This window comes from Ovis canadensis, chromosome 14 (genome assembly GCF_042477335.2).
Source record: "Ovis canadensis isolate MfBH-ARS-UI-01 breed Bighorn chromosome 14, ARS-UI_OviCan_v2, whole genome shotgun sequence".
Lineage (NCBI taxonomy): Eukaryota > Metazoa > Chordata > Mammalia > Artiodactyla > Bovidae > Ovis > Ovis canadensis.
In genome coordinates this window covers 58,547,317-58,570,056 of record NC_091258.1, presented here as the reverse complement: position 1 = coordinate 58,570,056, position 22,740 = coordinate 58,547,317, and the positions used below count along the sequence as shown (strand labels likewise).

The following is a 22,740-nucleotide window of genomic DNA, read 5'->3' as shown; positions in this document are numbered from 1 at the left end:
ATCTCAACTTTATTGACTTTTCAGGAAATTAGTGCTTATGTAAATTTCTCACAGTCAGTAAGTGTCAAGAGAAGGCCAGAGCACAAGCCCTCTGAGGTCCTGGTCAGGTCCTCTGGTGGCTGCTGCCCTGCCCTGCTTTCATCACAATCTCTGTCCTTGACCTGCTCAGTGGCTGTCCTTCGGCTAGTCTCCTGAGCCTGTTTCAGGAGCCCTGCCTTCTCTCCTACAAGCTGGCCTGGAAGTTCTAGTAGACAGTCGACTGAATCCTACCACCTGGTTACTCTGACATGATCTTAGAACAAACTTGAATTTATCAAGATTCTGCCAGTCCAGAAGTCTTACTCAGTTTGGTGGTCCTAAACACTCAACTCCCAGGAGCCCCTGGCAGGTAGAATCTCAAGAGGACCAGGCAACATAAGCACCTTGTGGTCCATGCATTCTGTCTTCCTGTGCCCAGGAGAGACCGCTGTGAGTGGAAGAGTGAGATGGGACAGCTTCTCAGCAGCATCTAGGTGATTCTGGCTTTAACAGTCTGAAGTGGAGGCATGGCCCGGCTGGTCAAGACATTGTCAAAGAACCCAATATGTTACTTACGTCATCGAATGAACTTTCTTCTTTTAATAGCTCTTGCCTTGGCCTTCTTTGGCTATTGTTACCCGAATCCAAGAAGCCAGACATTGGAAAGCATCCTAACCTGGGCAAGCAAGGTTCTTAGAAAAACCCATGGTGAACAAGGTGTAAGATTATCAAGCATGTTGAATCTCCAGCCAGATGTACTAACACTCCCTAGGAAAGATGTCCTTCCTGTGACTCCCTGGCTGGCTCCCATCATCTGGGACAGGACTTTCAACATCAACATCCTGAATGAACAGTTCCAGCTTCAGAATATCACCATTGGATTAATTGTGTTTGTTGTAAAAAAAATACATTTCCACCTGAAGCTGTTCCTGAAGATGGCAGAGATGTACTTCATGGTGGGACACAGGGTGAACTACTATATCTTCACTGACTGGCCAGACTATGTTCTTTGCATTCCCCTTCAGAAAGGATGGCAGACTGTCATTCTCAAGGTTCAGAGCTGTCCCAACTGGCAGGAGATCTCTATGCACCGTATGGAGGGTATCAGAAATTTTACTGAGCAGCGCTTCTACGAGGAGGTGAATTACCTTGTATGTGCAAATGTGGACATGAAGTTTAGTGATCACGTGGGCATGGAGATCCTCTCCTCCTTGTTTGACACCCTCCATTCTGACTTCTTGGAGAAGGCAATGGCACCACACTCCAGTACTCTTGCCTGGAAAATCCCATGGACAGAGGAGCCTGGTAGGCTGCAGTCCATGGGGTCACTAAGAGTCAGACACGACTGAGTGACTTCACTTTCGCTTTTCACTTTCATGCATTGGAGAAGGAAATGGCAACCCACTCCAGTATTCTTGCCTGGAGAATCACAGAGACAGAGGAGCCTAGTGGGCTGCTGTCTATGGGGTCGCGCAGAGTTGGACACGATTGAAGTGACTTAGCAGCAGCAGCAGCATTCTGACTTCTATAAGCTTAGTCAAGAAAAATTCCCCTATGAATGCCAGCCTCAGTCACAGGCCCATATTCCTGATGATGAGGGGGACTTTTATTACACAGGGGCCTTATTTGGGGGGTCTGTGCCAGAGGTTTACAAACTCATCAAGGCCTGCCACGAGATGGTGGTGGTTGACCAGGCCAATCACATAGAGGCCACGTGAAATGATGAGAGCCACCTGAACAAATACCTGCTTTACCACAAACCCATCAAGATCCTCTCCCTTGAGTACATGTGGGCTGAACAGAAATCAAAGGGCATCTGGGGTGAGCAAAAGCCAGGCTTGCCTTACAACATAAAGAGGGTTAGATTTAAAACTGTCAACTAATTGCCATGAAATCAGGACTTACCAAAGGAAGCTTCCAGAAAGGATTCAGAGAGAGGTGATGGCCAGGCAGTCGTCTTTCTCTGGACATTAAATTAAAACCAGTTTTATGAGAAACGGTATAACTCTACTTCCTCCCCTGCCCTTTTTTTTGAGAGAAACTGCTAATGCCTCTCACCGTCCCCTGCAAATTCAGACAGGCCTGTCCTCTCTCCCTAACTCTTCATATACCAAACACACACCTTTAGGCTGGCCTGATTCCAGAACTCAAGCACAGTTCCTGAGTTGGCATCACCTTTAGCTTCTGTGTGCTCCCGGCACCCTTCAGGATGGAGGAGGCTGAGGTCAGAGGCTGGGGCAGGGGGAGCGGGGAGTCTTAGCCTGCCCTGGTGTTTCAGGGATCAGAGATGAGATTTTTTTTTTCCAGGGCAAGTGAAAATGCTCCTAGACACAAAGGCTCTTGTTTGTGTCTAGACAGGAGTCTGTTGTGGTCTGTGTGTGAGTTGGAAAAGAATTTCCAGACATGAGGCAGAATGAGAGGAGAATAAAGTTTATTAGAGTGGGAGACACAGAAGAGTGGGCCAGCTCAAAGGAGAGCTGAACCCTTTTGCAGGCTAGCAGCCCATTTTTATGGCCTCAAGACAGAGAAAATTCCTATTGGAATGGTGGCATTAGGTGATTGGTTAGGATGCTATTAGGTGGATAATACGGTAGGCATTTTACCTAGTATGGTGTCAGGGAGCTGGCTGGTTTAGATCCAGAGGCTCATGGCAATGGTTGCTATGGGGCTTGGTCAGTTTCAGAGATTTTTATCCTGTGACCTTTGCATAGGGCTCCAGACACCCCTCTCTGGCTACTGCTCTGGTCCGGATCTCATGGTTCCTCTTGGATACGGGCCAGCAACTTTCTCAAGATCTCCCACTTTCACTCTCATTACCACCCCCATGTCCACTCTACCCTAAGCTGCCTTTGGGAAGCTTTTATTTTTTTAATGGAGTTCCCTCCAAATGTTTTAATTTCTTTTATAATGAGAGCTGATTTTTACTGTATACTTTGTTGCATTTTCTTTTCTTTTTTTAAAGAAAAAGAAGAGAGTAAAGTTGCTCAATGGTGCTCAACTCTTTGCAACCCCATGGAGTGTAGCCTGCCAGGCTCCTCTGTTCATGGGCTTCTCCAGGCAAGAATACTGGAGAGGGCTGCCATTTCCATCTCCAGGGGATCTTGACCCAAGGATCAAACCGGCCTCCTGCATTGCAGGCAGACTCTTTACCACCTGAGCCACCAGTGAACCCTTTAAAAAAATAGAGTATAAATGCATTACAATGTTGTGTTAGTTTCTGCTGCACAACGGAGTGAATCAGCTACATGTATACATATATCCCTACCCTTTAGGACCTCCCTCCCACCTCTGGGAACCTTTTAAAGCCCTAGCTCTAGGTCCAAAAGCCTCCAGGTCTACCATCACATTCAGATAAAGCCCTAACTGCTCAACCTGCCAAGCCACTCCAAATCTGTTTCCTGTAGACAGGAGACTAGATAGGAGACTGGCCCCAGGTTTCCCAAATACTCCACTCAAATGCACGTCCAAGCCTTTGCACACCATGGTCCCTCTGCCTGTAACATTATTTCACTTTAATCACATCCAAGTATCTGAAACGGGGGACACCCCTGCCCCCCGGACACCCCCCCCCCCCACTCCCACCACCACCATGTGTCAAGTCCTGCAGAAATGGCCTGACTTGAAAGTGAAGGGGCAGGCACCACCCATTTGGGTCTTTAGGATTCAGAGGTGGCAGTTCCCATGGGTGAAGGCTTGGAGAATGCAATTTATGCGATTTCCATCAGGGAAAACACCACCAGCCAAGCCCCTTGGCAGAGCTGAGCGGGGAGGGGCGGGTCACCAGACCTGGGTGCTCAGCCAGACTCTCATCCCCGTCTGCCTCAGGCAAGCAGCCACCACAAGCGGCACTCTCACTAAGCCTCAGAACCACCTCTGTCAGAGGGGACACATTCATTTTCATATCTCCAGTTCACTTTATCTTGGGCCCCACAAAGAATGCTCAAACTACTGCACAGTTGCACTCATCTCACACTCTAGTGAAGTAATGCTTGAAATTCTCCAAGCCAGCCTTCAGCAATACAAGAACCATGAACTTCTAGATGTTCAAGCTGGTTTTAGAAAAGGCAGAGGAACCAGAGATCAAATTGCCAACATTCACTGGATCATCAAAACAGCAAGAGAGTTCCAGAAAAAACATCTATTTCTGCTTTATTGACTATGCCAAAGCCTTTGACTGTGTGGATCACGAAAAAGTGTGGAAAATTCTGAGAGATGGGAATACCAGACCACCTGACCTGCCTCTTGAGAAACCTGTATGCAGGTCAGGAAGCAACAGTGAGAACTGGACATGGAACAACAGACTGGTTCCAAATAGGAAAAGGAGTACATCAAGGCTGTATATTGTCACCCTGTTTATTTAACTTCTATGCAGTGTACATCATGAGAAACACTGGGCTGGAAGAAGCACAAGCTGGAATCCAGATTGCCGGGAGAAATATCAATAATCTCAGATATGCAGATGACACCACCCTTATGCAGAAAGTAAAGTACTAAAGAGCCTCTTGATGAAAGTGAAAGAGGAGAGGGAAAAAGTTGGCTTAAAGCTCAACATTCAGAAAACAAAGATCATGGCATCCAGTCCCATCACTTCATGGGAAATAGATGGAGAAACAGTAGAAACAGTGTCACACTTTATTTGGGGGGGGGGGCTCCAAAATCACAGCAGATGGTGATTGCAGCCATGAAATTAAAGGACGCTTACTCCTTGGAAGGAAAGTTATGACCAACCTAGACAGCATATTAAAAATCAGAGACATTACTTTGTCAACAAAGGTCCATCTAGTCAAGGCTATGGTTTTTCCAGTAGTCATGTATGGATGTGAAAGTTGGACTATAAAGAAAGCTGAGCACTGAAGAATTGATGCTTTTAAACTGTGGTGTTGGAGAAGACTCTTGAGAGTCCCTTGGACTGCAAGGAGATCCAACCCGTCCATCCTAAGAGAGATCAGTCCTGGGTATTCATTGGAAGGACTGATGCTAAAGCTGAAACTCCAATATTTTGGCCACCTGATGTGAAGAACTGACTCATTTGAAAAGACCCTGATGTTGGGAAAGACTGAGGGCAGGAGAAGGGGACAACAGAGAATGAGATGGTTGGATGGCATCACCAACTCAGTGGACATAAGTTTGTGTAAACTCTAGGAGTTGATGATGGACAGGGAGGCCTGGCGAGCTGCGGTTCATGGGGTCGCAAAGAGTCTGACACGACTGAGCCCCTGAACTGACCACTTACCATATACTCAAGAATCATATCAAGCGAACAGAATGAAGATCAACCAAAACCATGGCTGATAAGAAAATGCTGGAAATCCCCTCCAGATGCATTTCATGCGCAGGCAGAAAGCTGTCTCTCTAAGGCCTTCATTGGTCTGGCGCCACAGCCCAGTGATGCTGGGGCATCTGGGTAATGTTCGCAGCAGGCCTTGGGCCTGTGGAGACATGCCCACCATAGGTTACTGGGCAGGCGCCAGGGGAAAGGCAGGGTGCTGGGAATGATGCTCAGAAACTGAGATCTGGAGGGGCTCTCCTTTCTCTTAAAGGTACACACCCAAATTTCCAGGCAATGTAGTATGCAAATGATGACAGAAATCTTTAGCGACCTTACTTAGATGTTTTCCAAAGCTGCAGAATCAAATAGATGCACAATAATACCACAGTGTCAGTCTGATAAAGTGTCCTCCTATTAGCTGGGAACTAATATGTTTCTTTTTGAATATATATAGACTAAAGCATACAGGTCAAGAAGCAACGATTAGAACTGGACATGGAACAACAGATTGGTTCCAAATTGAGAAAGGAGTATGTCAAGGCTGTATATTGTCACCCTGCTCACTTAACTTATGTGCAGAGTTCAGCTCAGTTCAGTCTCTCAGTCATGTTGGACTCTTTGTGACCCCATGAACCGCAGCACACCAGGCCTCCCTGTCCATCATCAACTCTCGGAGTTTACTCAAACTCATGTCCATTGAGTCAGTGATGCCATCCAACCATCTCATCCTCTGTTGTCCCCTTCTCCTCCTGCCCTCAATCTTTCCCAACATCAGGGTCTTTTCAAATGAGTCAGTTCTTCGCATCAGGTGGCCAAAATATTGGAGTTTCAGTTTCAGCATCAGTCCTTCCAATGAACACCCAGGACTGATCTCTCTTAGGATGGACGGGTTGGATCTCCTTGCAGTCCAAGGGACTCTCAAGAGTCTTCTCCAACACCACAGTTCAAAAGCATCAATTCTTCTGTGCTCAGCTTTCTTTATAGTCCAACACTAACATCCATACATGACTACTGGAAAAACCATAGCCTTGACTAGACGGACCTTTGTTGACAAAGTAATGTCTCTGATTTTTAATATGCTGTCTAGGTTGGTCATAACTTTCCTTCCAAGGAGTAAGCGTCTTTTAATTTCATGGCTGCAATCACCATCTGCAGTGATTTTGGAGCCCCCCAAAATAAAGTCAGCCACTGTTTCCACTGTTCCCCCATCTATTTGCCACAAAGTGGTGGGACTGGATGCCATGATCTTAGTTTTCTGAATGTTGAGCTTTAGTACATCACAAGAAATGCTGGACTGGATGAAGCGCAAGCTGGAATCAAGATTGCCGGGAGAAATATCAATAACCTTAGATATGCAGATGACACCACCCTTAGGGCAGAAAGTGAAGAGGAACTAAAAAGCCTCTTGATGAAAGTGAAAGAGGAGAGTGAAAATGTTGGCTTAAAGCTCAACATTCAGAAAACGAAGATCATGGCATCCGGTCCCATCACTTCATGGCAAGAAGATGGGGAAGTAATGGAGACAGTAACAGTCTTCATATTTTGGGGGCTCCGAAATCACTGCAGATGGTGCCTGCAGCCATGAAATTAGAAGATGCTCGCTCCTTGGAAGGAAAACTATGACCAACCTAGACAGCATACTAAAAAGCAGAGACATTACTTTGCGGACAAAGGTCCACCTAGTCAAAGCTATGGTTTTTCTAGTAGTCATGTATGGATGTGAGAATTTGACTATAAAGAAAGCTGAGCACTGAGGAATTGATGCTTTTGAACTGTGGTGTTGGAGAAGACTCTTAAGACTCTCAAGAGTCCCTTGGACTGCAAGGAGAACAAGCCATTCAATCCTAAAGGAAATCAGTCCTGAATGTTCATTGGAAGGACTGATGCTGAATCTGAAACTCCAATACTTTGGCCACCTGATGCGAAGAACTGACTCATTTAAAAAGACCCTGGTGCTTGGAAAAGATTGAAGGCAGGAGGGGAAGGGGATGACAGGATGAGATATTTGGATGGCATCACCATCTTGATGGACAAGAGTTTGAGCAAGCTCTGGGAGTTGGTAATGGACAGGGAAGCCTGGTGTGCTGCAGTCCATGGGGCTGCAAAGAGTTGGACACGACTGAGCAACTGAACTGAACTGAGACTAAAGCTTAGAGTTCAATTTTGTGAGCCTCAATTTATTTGGTCAATGACAAGAGAAAAAGAGCTCCAGATAATGTCAGGAAAACATTTTTAATTTTAATTAGCACACCAAATTAAAACTTGTGGGATGCAGCCCAAGCAGTACTTAAGGGAATGTTGCTGATTTAACTGCCCTTATGAAAAAGGAAGTGAGCTTGGAAAACAAGGATTTAATTTTCAATTATAAGATTAGAGACAGGAGAACAAATTAAATCCAAAATAGAAATAAATAATAAAGGAGTAGAAATAGAAAGTATGCTTTAGAGCAAATTAACAAAGTGGATTTTAAAAAATATTAATAAAATTGATAAAACTACAGCAAGTTGGATCAAGAAATAAACAGGGAAAAAATCAAATGGCCAGTATGAGGAATAAAGAAAGGAGCTTCACTACGGTTTTGACAGATAATTAAAAGGATAACCAGTGGCCTTAAACTCCTTTTGTTGATGAAAATTGCAGATCCAGATGAATTTTATCAAACATGTAAGGATGATACTTTCAGTTCAGTTCAGTTGCTCAGTCGTGTCTGACTCTTTGCGACCCCATGAATTGCAGCATGCCAGGCCTCCCTGTCCATCACCATTTCCCAGAGTTCACTCAAACTCACGTCCATCGAGTCGGTGATGCCATCTAGCCATCTCATTCTCTGTCATCCCCTTTTCCTCCTGCCCCCAATCCTTCTCAGCATCAGAGTCTTTTCCGATGAGTCAACTCTTCACATCAGGTGGCCAAAGTAATGGAGTTTCAGCTTTAGCATCAGATGCTTTACCAGTGTTATATAAACTCTTTCAGAGAGTATAGGAATAAACATTTTCCAACTCATTCTACAAGGCAAACATGACACTAATACCAAAGCCCAACAGTAAAGAAATTCACAGTTTAATATCCCTCATGAACACAGACATTAAAAATCTTTAACAAAATTTTAGGAAATCGAATCCAACCAGAGAGGAAAGGTTGATCTAGGGGTACCAGTGGGATCTGTCCCAGGTTGGTTTAACACTCAAAAACCAATCAAAGCAATTCATCATATTAAGAAAATGAAGAAGGAAAGTCATGTGATTATCTTAAAACTGTGGGCAAGGTAATTGACAAAATGTAAGGGCTTCTTCAGAAAAATCTTTCGACAAAATAAGAATTGGAGGAAATTTCCTTTAAGTGATAAAATGCCTCTATTAATATAACAAACTTCATTTAATAGCATACTGAACACTTTCCTCTAAGACCAAGAAAATGATGTCTCTTTTTTCACTATTTTAGGTTGTAGCAAATGAAGACAGTAAGCAAAATAAAGGCATACAAAGTAAAGAGGAAGAAATAGAACTATCTTTATTCATTGACAACATGATTGTATAAATACAAAATCCTAAGGACTCTGCAAAGAATCTCCTAGAAGTAAAGAATAAATTTAGTAAGGTTTCCACATACAAGGTAAATACACAAAAATCAATTGTATTTCTGCCAATGAATGACTGAAAATTAAAATTTAAAAGATAAAATTTATGATACCTTATAAAATACTTAGGAGTAAATTAGCCAATGTTGTATAATACCTATACACTGAAACTACAAAAGAGTTGTTGGCAAATTTTTCTATAAAGGGCAAGATAGTAAATATTACAGGCTTTACAGGTTACATCTTGTTGTATCTTCTTCTGTTTTTATTTTTAAATATAGTAACTGTTAATACTATTCTCAGCTCACTGACATTACATATCCACATTTTACATCCACAAAAACAGACTGTGGACAAAACATGGCTCATGGGCTATCATTTGTCAACTCCTACTAAAAAACGTCCTGTAAGAAAATTTAAAAGTCCTAAATATAAAGAAAATATATACCAATCTGGTAGAGCGGAAAAATTAGTATTGGTAAGTTACCAATTCTGATCATGATCCTTAAAGTGAATCTATAGGATTATTACAAGAGATACTGTGTCCTTGAGTTATAAGACTTTTCACCCAAGGTGAATCCTGCAATAGATGTGTCCTGCACCCAGGAGAAGACAGCTCACGGCTACTCAGTTTGCTGCATGGCTCACTTAGCAGAGATGCCTGAGGGGTAATTCTGACAATTTCTGCTCTCTGTCCTTCTCTCTGGTCTCCCAGAAGATTCTGAAGATACCAGAGCCCACTGTGGCCTGTGGGTACCTTGAGCTGAACCAATTCAGACCTCCTACTATGCATTGCATGTGCTCATCAGAGGTGTGCCATGGTGCTGAGTCCCCTAAGGACTATAAAGATGGTCACCCACAATGCCTACATGAAGAGGAGGCACCACAGTCAAGTGGATAATGCATGAGCTCTGGAATCAGACTGAGTTCAAATCCTGGCTTCTCCACTAACATGCATGTGAGCTGAGGAAGGTTCTAAGGGTTAAATGTGGTTTGCAATTTGTAAAGTATACAAAAAGAATTGAAGAGAATTTGCCTGCCTGGAAAGTTATGCTGCAGGGTGCAGCGTCTATCTGGTCAGGTCAGGTCTGGATGCCCCATCTCAGAAAACTCTCCAGCTCGGGATGCTAGGGACTTGCTCCTTTCCAAGGTGGCCACAGAGAAGGCATGCCTGCTCCTGGACTTGGAACAGTGATAGAGAGGTCCCCCAAGGAGGCACATCTGGTGCCCCTGAGCTACTAGCATGAAAAGTAGAGAGTGTGGAGTAAACTGTGGTGGGTGGTGGCCACCTGAAAGGAAGAGGCTGGGGACGGAAGCTGCTCATCCTTTCCTCTGCACCTTAGCACCCATTCTCTGGCAGCTATCCCAGGCCTCCTGGGCAATGACTGGAACAGAGCTGAACCCTGGTCCCCCAAACCCCCTTCTTTTACCCTGACTCCTTCCTGCAAGCTAGCCCTGACCCTGGCAGGATCCAGGTTGCTCTGGCACTTTGGCCTCTGGCTTTGGCAGGCTCTGCTCGGCAGTGACCATGGGGAAAGGGCTGGGGGACTCATAGGGACTGGTTGCTGAGCCTCGGTGTGGAGGAACCTGCACACCTGGGGTGACAGTTGTGCAGGCTCTGAGAGTTCACAGTCCTGAATAGTCCTCCAGACCACAGGGCGCATGTGGTACCAAATACTTGCAAACGGCTGCCTTGAAGAGTTAAAATACTCCTCTGGGACTGGGCAGCTGGGCTTCACCCTTTGCCCTCTCATGGTTTTCCATCACTCCCCTTTGCTGGAGGGCCCTTTCTCTGTCAATGTGTTCCAACACTATGTCACAAGCATCAGGCTGATCTGTGCACACTGTACCTTGGAGGAGCTGGTAGTGAGGAGAGCTCAAGTTGCGTACTACACTCTCAGGTTCAACTGCCTTCCATGGGCAACTTCCTCAGCAAGTTTCCCTCCTTCCTGTGCCAGCCCAGCTCGCCCTCCCCATTCCCCCTTTTGGCAGGGATCTCTCTGGAGCACCTGTGCCCTTCCTCCACCCTGTTCCCAGCAGGTTCTACCCAGATCTAGGGCTGTTACCGCCTCAAGTTTTCTATCACCCTTAAGAGGTGCTATCCAGTCCAGTAGGCTTGGGGCTCCTCTCCAAGATCTTTCCCTTGGGATCCTGGTGGCTGTGGTCTGTGGCGGTTTAGTTGCCAAGTCATGTCCAACTCTTGTGACCCCATGGACTGGAGCCTGCCAAACTCCTCTGTCCATCGGATTCTCCAGGCAGGACTACTGGAGTAAGTTGCCATTTCCTTCTCCAGGGGATCTTCCTGATCCAGGAATTGAACCTGGGTCTCTGGCTTTGCAAATTCTTTTTTTAAAACTTTTATTTATTGGGCTGTATGGGGAGTCTTCTGTCTTCCCTGTGGCATGCAGGATCTTCAGTTGCAGCATGTGGGATCTAGTTCCCTGACCAGGGATTGAACCCAGGCCCCGTGCACTGGGACTCGGAGTCTTAGCCTCTGGACCACCAGGGAAGTCTCTGCAGACAGCTTCTTTACTGACTGAGCTGTGTCCTGCTAAGACTCTCCAAGTGACAGTATTGTGTGCTTACAGCTCAAAGATGTGTAGCCACTCAAGAATAGTAAAGAGCCCTCCTCCAGGGCCAGAGGACTCCCCTTGCTTTGCTCCCTGAGCAGGCCTGCCTGTATGAGGCCTGGGCCATCCAATCCACCCCTAGATCCTTGCCTAAAGGAGATCAGGTTGATGGCACTAGGAGCTCAAGGAAAAGGGACAGCATAGGAGGATGATCAAACAGTGATCAAAAGGCAGGACTGTCAGGGAGGAGCCACAACAGGGGGAATATCCTATCAGCATCTAGACCCCTTTGGGTGGTGGCAGCTTTGGGGTCACTGTGTTCATCCCAAAGGCCAGTACCATATCTGGGGCAGGCACCCAGCTTTGGAACTAGGCTTGGGAGAACACCCAGCACTACAACTCACACTGTATAGGCTTAGACCTGCTACCTGTCAGCCTGCAGCACCCGCCACTGAGTTTAGAGTGACCAGGTTGTATGGAGTGAAAACTGTCCTGGGAGACCTTTCCTTCCTGCCTACAGTCAGAGCACCTGAGGCCCACTCTGCCCAGTGCACCTGTTCCTCCTGAAGGAGACAGCAGCCCTGAGAACAAACGCACTCCTGAGGCATGGCTGCTCCTGCTGAAGTCTGGGTCACTTGAGTGCTGGGCTGCTGGAACACAGCAGATGCAGTAGGAGGGGCCAGCATCATAACAGTGCTTGGGAGATGCCTCTGTTCCCACCCACAGTCAGACCACCTGAGACACACCTGACCAGAGGACATCCACGGTGCTGAAAGGTCCAAAACCACACCTGTGTCGGAGGCCCTTTTGTTCCCACCTACAGTCAGAGCACCTGGCCACTACCTGTTCAGAACACACGTGTCCAACCGGCCGGGGCAGCACAATACCTGTGATGGAGGATGATCAAATAAATGACCAAAAGGCAGGACTATCAGAGGGTGGGGCACCCCATCAGCATCTAAGCCCCTTTAGGTAGTGGTAGTTTTGGGGTCATTGTACCTGTTCCCCAGACCCACTTCCATCTTTGAGGCACCTGCTTCTCTTCCTACAAATGGACAGAGCACTTGGGGCCCATTGAGCCAGTAAACACTTCCAGCCTTCTGTGAGACACCTAGGGGAGCCTGGCTGTTACTAGCAGAGGGGCTGACACTGAACCTGTGGCTGGAGATACTGCTGTTCATGAACCCAGTCAGAGCACGAGGGGCTTTCCAGTCCAGAGTACAGGTGCTGCAGCGGGAGGAGACAGCGTCATACCTGCGTTTAGAAACACTTCTGGTTCTACTAATACTGAGAGCACCTAAGGTACGGATGGCCAGAGCATGTCTGTGACAGCCAGAAGGGACAATACCGTACACTTTCAGGAAGATTCTTCTACTCTCGCCTTCAGTCAGAACACCTGGGGCCTAGCCAGCCAGGGTACCCACTTTTGACTTTGTAGGAGCTGATACCACTGAGAAAATATCCATAATTCAGGCACGCTTGTTCCTACCTAAATGTGCCTCTGAGGTGGGCAGAGTCAACAGCGGCCTGCTTTTGAGGCTTCTTCGTCACCTGTCCAGGTCTTCACTGGAGATGCAAAGTGTTGAATCACCAACCTATTCGTTTTCTTCTAGTGAAAGAGCCAGGAACTCAACAACCAAGAGGCCAAAGCTTCCTCTGGAAAAGGCAGCAGACGACCACTGTCCACCACGAGCAAACCTCCCTCTTCTGGGAAGAGGCTCAGCACAGACCGTGCCAGTGATGATGGCAAACACATGGAACAGCCGGCTCTTTTTCCTCCTACTGAAAGCTGGAGGCTCATTGCCTCCAGGTGCTTTTTGTACAAGCCATAAGGTATGGATTCAGATGAGCCAGGTCGGAGGTCAATTCTGGCTTGAGAAGTTCACTGGGGAGAGGAGAGAGAGATCTGTAAGTTTCAACTATGCTGCATTCCACTGTTAGCCTGGAAGATCCAAGCCCTGGGCCAGTTTTCCTCTAGTCTTGATACTGGTGAGACAACCCCTTCCCCTGCTGCCTACAGCTGTCCCCTTTCCCTTTGCCCATTTTGCTTCATGGTTCTTCCACTTTTCTTTCCAGATTAAATATATAGTCTTCTTTTAAAACTCATTTTTTTAATAGGAGTATAATTGCTTTACAATGTTGTGTTAGTTTCCGTTGTGCAACTACATGAATCAATTATAAGCATATACTTATCCTCTTCCTCTTGTGCCTCCCTCCCACCCGCCCTCATCCCACCACTCTAGGTCATCACAGAGCACCGAGCTGAGTAAAGCCTTCTTCATATTAATTTATCCCATGTCTATGAGTCTTTGTTCTTTGACTAGTCTGTGGAAGAACTGACTTGTATGAGTGGCAACAGGTGGAGCCTGACTTAACTTTTTCAAGTTTTCTGGATCTCAGCAAATACAGCTACATTTATGACTTAATGTGTTGACTTCTGAAGTCCCAAGGGGAAGACAGGGTGACTCACCCTTGCTTCTTTCCTCTATGCTTTTCCCTAAATTCTGGCCTGTTTGCCAGATCATCCCCACTGTGCAAAGCACATTTTACAATTCTAGTCTTTTTAAAACGTTTGAATATCTCTTTCGTATCTTTTTCTTTAAATTAGACTTAGGCCAGGCATTCTACCACATTCAGACTGCTCAGAGAGGATGGGCTTGGCATCTACCTTCTTGGGGCTGGAATAGAAGAAGGAATTCACGCCACTCTGTAATTACTGAAAATGTTAAGTCTAGGATAAAATATGTGACTCATCAATGATTTTTGGTCACTGGAACTATGGAAACAAACTAGGGAGGAATTCACAGAAGGGGAAGATAACAATGGAGAATATAGAGGGATGATGGAATCCCAGTGCATATGGTTGAGACCGTTGGCTCTGTGCATGGGGGTAAATGCTGACATCCTCACCTCAGATCATCACAAAAAAACAGATTCTAGTAGGATCCTAGATACCAGATATTAAAAGTGAAGTTATGAATGTTTCAGGACAAAATGTAAGAGACCCTGATCATAGCCTTGGGATATCAAGGAGTTCTTTTTTAAAATAATTTTCCAATTTTTAATTGAAGGATAATTGTTTTACAATATTGTGTTGGTTTCTGCCATACAACAGCAAGAATCAGCCACGGGTGTATGTATGTCTCCTCCCTCTTGAAGCTCCCTTCCACTTTCCATCCAACCCTCTAGTTTGTCACAGAGCACTAACTTGAGATCCCTGTCTTATACACAAATTCCCACCAGTGATCTATTTCATATATGCTGGTGTATATGTTTCTATGTTACTCTGTCCAGGAGTTCTAAAAAAATTTTTTTTAATGTATTTACTTTTTTTGGCAATGTGAGCAGCAGATGGGATCTTAGTTCCCTGACCAGGGATCAAACCTGACCCCTCTGCACTGTAACCTCAGAGCTTTAACCACTGGACCACTTCAGGGAAATCCTGAAGGAGTTCTTAAGAATAAAAAGATCATAAAATAAACCAAGAAATAAAATTTAACCAAAACAAAAACCTTTTATTTAAAAACCATTTGTTGTTGTTGTTTAGTGGCTAAGTGGTATCTAACTCTTTTATGACCCCCTGGACTATAATCCTCTGTCCATGGGATTTCCCAGGCAAGTATACTGGAGTGCGTTGCTACTTCCTTCTCCAGGGGATCTTCTCAACCCAGGGATCCAACCTGTGTCTCCTGCATTGGCAGGTGGATTCTTTACCACTGAGCCACTAGGGAAGCCCTTTAAAAACCATACACAAAACTAAAAGACAAAACATAGACTTAAAACTACTTCTCCAAAAAGATATAATTCAAAAGATGAAAGAGCAGGGCACAGATCAGGGGAAATATTTGTAAAATATATATCTAACAAAGGACTGGTATGAATAAGCATATGAAAAGATGTTCAACATCACTTATCATTAGGGAAATTCAAGCCAAAACCAGAATGAGATATTTCACACCTATTAGGATGGCTATAACCAATGAAGCAGAAAATAACAAATGGTGGCAAAAATGCGGAGAAATTGGAATGCTTGTACTTTGCTTGTGGGAGGGTGAAATGGTGCAGCTGCTATAGAAAACATTACGGAAGTTCCTCAAAAATTTAAACATATAGTTACCTATGATTTGATAGCTCAGTTGGTAAAGAATCTGCCTGCAATGCAGGAGACCCTGGTTCGATTCCTGGGTCAGGAAGATCCCCTGGAGAAGGGAAAGGCTATCCGCTCTGGTATTGTGGCCTGGAGAATTCCATGGACTGCATGGGGTTGCAAAGAGTTGGACACAACTGAGTGACTTTCACTTTCACTTTCTTTCAGCAGTTTCATTCCTAGATATATACTCAAAACAATCGAAAGCCGGGACTTAAACAGGTATTTGCACACCCATGTTCATGTGGCAGTAGTCACAATAATCAAAAGGTGGAAGCAACCCATGTCCATCAACTGATGAATGGATAAATAAAATGTGGCATATACCTCCAATGGGATATTATTCAGTCTCAAGAAATTCTGATACATGCTACAACATAGATAAACCTTGAACACCTCATGCTAAGTGAAATAAGCCAGACAGAAGGACAAATGTTGTACAATCCTACTTATGTCAGGTAGCTAGAATAGGCAAATTTATAGACAAAATAGAAAGTGGTTGCCACGGGCTTGAGGGAGTAATGGGGAACTATTATTTAGCAGGGACGCAGTTTCTGTTTGGGATGATGAAAAAATTCTAAAGATGGATAGTGGTAATGGTTGTACAACAATGTGAATGCACTGTGTTATGATTTGTTAAAATGATAAAATTTGTTATTAACATATACATATGTTAGTATAATTTTTAAAAAGCTTTATGGTAAATGAGAGAATTCAAATACAAAGAACCACATATTCTATGATTCCATTTACATGAAATGTCCAGAACTGGTAACTCCATAGAGGTTTTCATCCAGAAAGTGTGTTAGTGTTTTTTTGGGTCAGGATCATTGGGAGGTAATAGGGGTACAAGGTTTCTTGGGGTGATGAAAATGTTCTAAAACTGATTCTGTTGACATTTCCATACCTGTGGATACCCTTATAGCCCTTGAATTCTACACTTTAATGGGTGAGTTTTTTGGTACATAAGTTATATGTTTAAAAAGCTATGACAAAAATCAATGTAATTCATCATGCTCAGAAATTAAAGGAGGAAAGCCATGCAATCATCTCAATAGCTGTGGACAAATTAACTAAGTTTAACATTCCTTTCAAAAAATCTTTTAACAAAGTTGGAATTTGGAGTGAATTTCCTTCCAATGGTAATGCGTACATCAAAACAAAACACAACAACCTCAAGTAACAGCATACTGCTCACATTTCCCCAGAGACCAGAACCGGAAAATTGTCTACTACATTTTATAGGAGGTTGTGGCAAATGTAGCATGTAAGAAAAGTAAATAGAATCATACAGATTAAAAAATAAGAAGTAAAATTGCCTTAGATTCAGAGAAGTCATGATTATGTATGTAGAAAATCTTATGGAATCTAAAAAGGAACCAGAGGAAGAAAGGTGTGAATTTAGCAAAGCTCTGGCATAGAAGATATATACATATATAAAACATTTTTTTTCTACCTACTACCATATGCCAGTACATGTATGTGTTTGTGTTATCTGTGTGTACATGAGTATATGTGGGCTGCTGCTGCTGCTGCTAAGTCGCTTCAGTCGTGTCTGACTCTGTGTGACCCCATAGATGGCAGCCCATCAGGCTCCCCGGTCCCTCGGATTCTCCAGCCAAGAACACTGGAGTGGGTTGCCATTTCCTTCTCCAATGCATGAAAGTGAAAAGTGAGAGTGAAATCACTCAGTCATGTCCGACTCTTAGCCACCCCATGGACTGCAGCCCACCAGGCTCCTCCGTCCATGGGATTTTCCAGGCAAGAGTACTGGAGTGGGGTGCCATTGCTTTCTTCGGTATGTGGGCTAGTGGAGTGGAAAACTAATATTGATAAACTGTCAATTCTGATCATGACTCTGAAAGCTGGTCTATTATATTATTCAAAGAGATATTGGTACCCTTTGGGCATAAGACTTTTCTGCCAGGGTGAACCTTGCACCCACCTGATATGCATCTCCTGTTCTTGCACCTGGGAGAAAAATCACTCACAGACAGCTGTGTGGTCTGCAGCAAGACAGCAAGACTCGATCACCTGATGGTGCTATGCTGACCATTGGTGCCTGAAAATGTAAAGGTAAGGAAGAGAAATTCAAAGACATGCAGATTAAAACAGAAGAAATTAAAATGACTTTAATTCTATGAATGCAATCATAGAAAACCTTCTTGTGGGTGTAGAAAATCCTAAAGAATCAAAGAAGAAGCCATCAGAAGTGAAAAGAGAATTTACCAAGTTCTCAGCATGCAAGTCAATATATTTTTAAATGTATTTTCTATATACCATCAAAGAACTACCGAAAGCTAAAATTGAAAAGATATAGTATTTGCAAATCTCATAAATTTCTTGAAGATAAATTAACAAAATCTCTGCAAGATCTAGTTAGTTACAGAAAACTACAAAACAGCAGTTGCAAATTTTCTCTTCAAGGGCCAGATAGTAAATATTATAGGTTTTGTGGAACTGATGGCCCCCTTCAAATATTCTTTCATTTTTAAAAACCTCTTTTAAAATGTTAGCACTATACTTAGTCATTGGCCTTATTAAAACAAACGGGGGCCTAATTGAGCCTATAGGTCATAGCTTGTGGACACTGATTCAAAACATTGCTGAGAGAAATATATATATATGTATGTATATATATCTACCAGCCTCCTCCCTCCATGGGATTCTCCAGGCAAGAGTACTGGAGTGGGTTGCCATTTCCTTCTCCAGTATATATATATATATATATATATATATATATATATATATACACACACACACACACACACATATATATATCATGGTGCTATTCTGTGCTTAGTCACTCAGTCATGTCTGATTCTTTGTGACCCTGTGGACTGTAGCACGCCAGGCTCCTCTGTCCATGGGGGTTGTTCAGGAGAGAATACTGGAGTGAGTTGCCATGCCCTCCTCCAGGGAAGCTTCCTAAGCCAGGTCCCCACACTGCAGGTGGATTCTTCACTGACTGAGCCACCAGGGAAGCCCCCGTATATCGTGGTACTCTACTGTAAAAGTTAATATTGAAAAAGTATACATTTTGGCCAGAACCCTGAACAACAAGAGATACTGGTGCCCTTAGGGCACAAAACTGTTAAGGCAAGATGGACCCTGGACCCACCTCATGTACTATCTCCTGTCCTTGGCTTTAGAAGAAGACAGGTCACAGAGATCTTCACTGTTTGCAGAGCAAACACTTAGAAATGTCCTAAGGAAAGGTGCCAACAACAATGATGCCAATTCTACAGCTTCTGGGGAGACTGAGGTCCCCTTATAGCCAATGGTGACATCTGAGTTGAACTAAAAGAAAGACTTCCTAGTAAACTGTGCGTGTGTGTGTATTCAGTCATGTCTGACTCCTTGATACCCCATGGACTGTAGCCCGCCAATCTCCTCTCTCCATGGGATTTTCCAGGCAAGAGTACTGGAACAGGTTACCATTTCCTGCTCCAGGGGATCTTCCCGGCCCAGGGATCGAACCTGTGTCTCTTGGGTCTCCTGCATTGGCAGGTGGATTCTTTACAACTGAACCACCTGGGAAGCCCAGGAGACAGTGTGTGTACTCATTACATTAATAAGTGTGCCATGGGGCTAAGATTCCTATTGGTTATGAAAAATGGTTACCCAGGAGGCCTCCATGATAAGAGTGCACCACAGTCTGGCCACTCCACCTGTGTGAGTGAAGAAAGTTATAGAACTAAATGCTGTTTTACTAAATTTGTAAAAACAAGCAAAGAAACCCTGCTTCCCAGAAAGGAATGGTGTGTCATTCAGGCAGGTCAGAACTCAGTTCCTCACCTCAGACAGCCAGAAAGCCTAGTTGGTGAGGCTCCAGGCTCAAGCCTCTCCAGGGCAGCCTCAGAGAAGTTGCCTGACTCCAGGATTTCAGGAGTTGACTTCAGAGGAGGGAAGAGAACAGGGTGCAGGACAAGGAGAGCAAAATGATGACATCAGTGGCAACTGCCAAAAAGAAAAAGGCTCCAGCTTCTGGTGCCCCATGGCACTCTGGTGTCTCCTTCCTCAGCACCTGTCCTGCAGAAGCCTCCCTGGCCCTCTGGGTGGATAGTCACCCTAGGAGACAGCGCAGCCCTCCTACCCCCCATCATCGGGCTTCTCATACTCACCTATCCCAGTGAACTGGGTCGCCATCTGGATATGGGCTGCTCCTCAGACTCGGGGGCAGCTTCTGCTTTCCCCGGTGACCCCAGAGAAAGAGCTGCAGGAAGCTCCGCCACTGACTACATAAGTCACTGTCCCCAGACCAGGAGCTATGGGCCTGCAAACCTGGGCACCGACGCAGGACGCAGGATGAACGGACGCTGGCCTGATCGGATCTTACGGTTCCTCCCGGCGCGCAGGCACGTCTGAGTCTGCACACCCGCGGCACTTCGTACCTGCGCGGAGTTCCAGAGGGGCAGAGGCCCGCAGAGGCCCGTTGGGGTTGGGCCGTTGGACCTCGGCCTTTGCCCTTTGTCGCTACTTCACGCCCTTCCCTCGTGCACCTTCCTCTGTCACGTGTCCCAGGGGTGTTGCTCTCGTTGTCGAGTAATCGGAAGCCAGGAGACCTCTCTGAGCTTCCCAGCCTGCTCGGAGGATCCCTCAGCGCCCAAACTTCTCTTCACGGGCAACTTCCTCAACTAGCTCCACTCCCCAATCCCCACTCTGACTTCCGCCCCTGCATCCCCCTGTCTGGTCTGAATAAATCTCCTCCACCTGGGCTGTTGACTGAGATTACCACCCCAGTTTGACATCACAGCTAAGAGGCTAAGCTAAGACCTGCTCTGGCAGGCTCTGTGCTCCTCTCTGGATCCGAACCTCGGTGTGGTGTGTGTGTGTCTGTTCTTCTGGTCTCAGAAGCCATCACTGTCTGCTTGCTCTTCCACGATGTTCCTCCACTCAGGAACGTTGAGGACGACTCCTTGCAGGGTGCAAAATAGCTCTTGAGCAGGCCTCTGTGAAGCCTGGACCATCCAGTTAGCCCTAGATCTCTGCCTGAAGGAAACTGAACTGAACGCCCTAGAAAAGGAAGGGCGGAGGAGGACACAAAATAGTACAGGACAGAGGATCAGAGAAGGGCTCCCGCCCCGGCCCAAAGCAGTGGGAGTGTACCAACACCACGCAGGGCCCTGGAGACCAAGAGGGTCCTCCCCCTCTTCTGGTAGAGTCCTGGGCTTCCTAAGGGAAACCTCTATTCCCAGAGCCCAGAAGACAAGTTGAGTAAGAAAGTGAAGACAGGGACTTCCCTGCTCATCCAGTGGTTAGGAATCCACCTTGCAATGCAGGAGCTGCGAGTTTAATCCCTGGTCAGAGTACCAAGAACCAACATGTCATGAGGCAAACTCAGCTGCATGCTGCAACTGCTGAGCCCAGGCTCTGAAACCAAAGATCCTGCATGATGTAAGGAGGATCCTGCATGCCTCAACTAAGACCAGATGCAGCCATATAAGTAAAAAAAAAAAAAAAAGAAAAGAAAGTGAAAATACCTGCTATGGGTCCATCACCAGAGGCCATCTCCAGCTCTTACAGCCCTGCTGAAGACTTTATCTGTCTTTGGAGGACTGATCTGGGTGCAGCAGGGCTGTCTGGCCCACTTTCATCCTGCCCCTGCTGCCAAAGAGGTCAGCAAAGAAAGAGCGTGATGAAGGCCTTACACCCAGATGTCCAGGCTCTCTGGAGTCAGAGAAGACACAGGGAGGAAAGCTTCCAGATGCTCCATCCAGAAAAACCTCTTGACTCATATCTGCCAATTTTAGGCTCTGTACACAAAAATTCCCACACCCCTGCTGATGCCACTGGCACTGTTTTTGGAAGAAGGAGAGCTGTCTCTCCCTCCCAGGTTCCCTGCATACTCATTGGTGAGGTCCTAGGCTTTTAGGAGAAAGCTGAGCTCCAATAGAACCACATGGTGTCTGGAGATAAATTTGAGGCCACTGCAGACTGTAGTGCCACCCAGCCTGCCTGTTCTCTCTTCCTTTCAGTGGCAACTGCAGACACACCTGCCGTTGGTCACTTTCACCTTGCAGATTCTAGCTATTGCCTTATTATGAGACAACTGCCAGGCTTCCACCTGTCTACCCCTGTATCTGTCTTCACACAAAATGCTGATCATGAAATGAGATGCCTAAATCCTAACTCTCATTTTACTTTTCCTGCTGAATCTCTTTTCCCCTTAAGGATAATAATTTAAAATAATAATAATAAGACAAACCACTCACTATAAAATGGACAACCATTTGAACAATCTCTTTCCAAAAGGTGATTCACAAATGTTCAATAAACCCTTTAAAAAATTGCTCAACACCATTAGTCATCAGGAAAATTAAAATTAAACCACAGTGAGAGATACCATTACACAATCATCAGAAAGGATAAAGGTTACAAGCTGAATACCTCCAAATGTGCTCAGGGGTGTGGAGCAGCTGAAACCCTTCTCACTTCTAATCAGAATATAAAATGGTACAACCACTTTGAAGAAAAAGTCATGCAGTTTCTCATAGAACTAAACATACACCTATTCTGACATCACAATTTCACATCTAATAATTTAACCAAAAGAAAGGAAAACATGTATGCACAAAAATGCTTGCACTTTTGCAAAAAGCTTTGTTTTTAATAAAATCTGGAAATACCTCTGGGTGCCAACCCACAAGAGGATAGAAAAGCAAATCATAAAGAATTCATACGGCTCAACTATCAAGGAAAGAACTCCTGATAACAGGCAACAAACAACAGGGATGAATCAAAATAACAGTTTACTAAATGGAAGAAGCCTTACATAAGAGTCCATACTGCATGTCCCCATTCATGTGGAAATCTAGAGCAGCTAAAACTAACTTAGTGAAAGTTAAGTCTCTCAGTCGTGTCCGACTCTTTAGGACCCGTGGACTGTAGCCCGCCAAGCTCCTCCATCCATGGGATTCTCCAGGCAAGAATACTGGAGTGGGTTGCCATTTCTTTCTCCAGGGGATCTTCTCGACCCAGGGATTGAACTCAGGTCTCCCACATTGCAGGCAGACGCTTTAACCTCTGCGCCGCCAGGGAAGCCCAAAACTGACTAACTTATATTGGAGCAGTTTCGGAAGGACTAGGATGGGAGGGTTTGACTGAATCCAGAGACACAGCAGTAAGCAGATCGGGAACTGCCAGCCATGGGGAGCCA

The 22,740-nt window shown here is 45.2% G+C and overlaps 1 pseudogene; it reads left to right on the top strand.

Moving 5' to 3' along the window:
* Positions 1-545: 545 nt before the first annotated feature.
* LOC138419523 (histo-blood group ABO system transferase 1 pseudogene) lies at positions 546-19,949 on the top strand (annotated as a pseudogene).
* Positions 19,950-22,740: the final 2,791 nt, after the last annotated feature.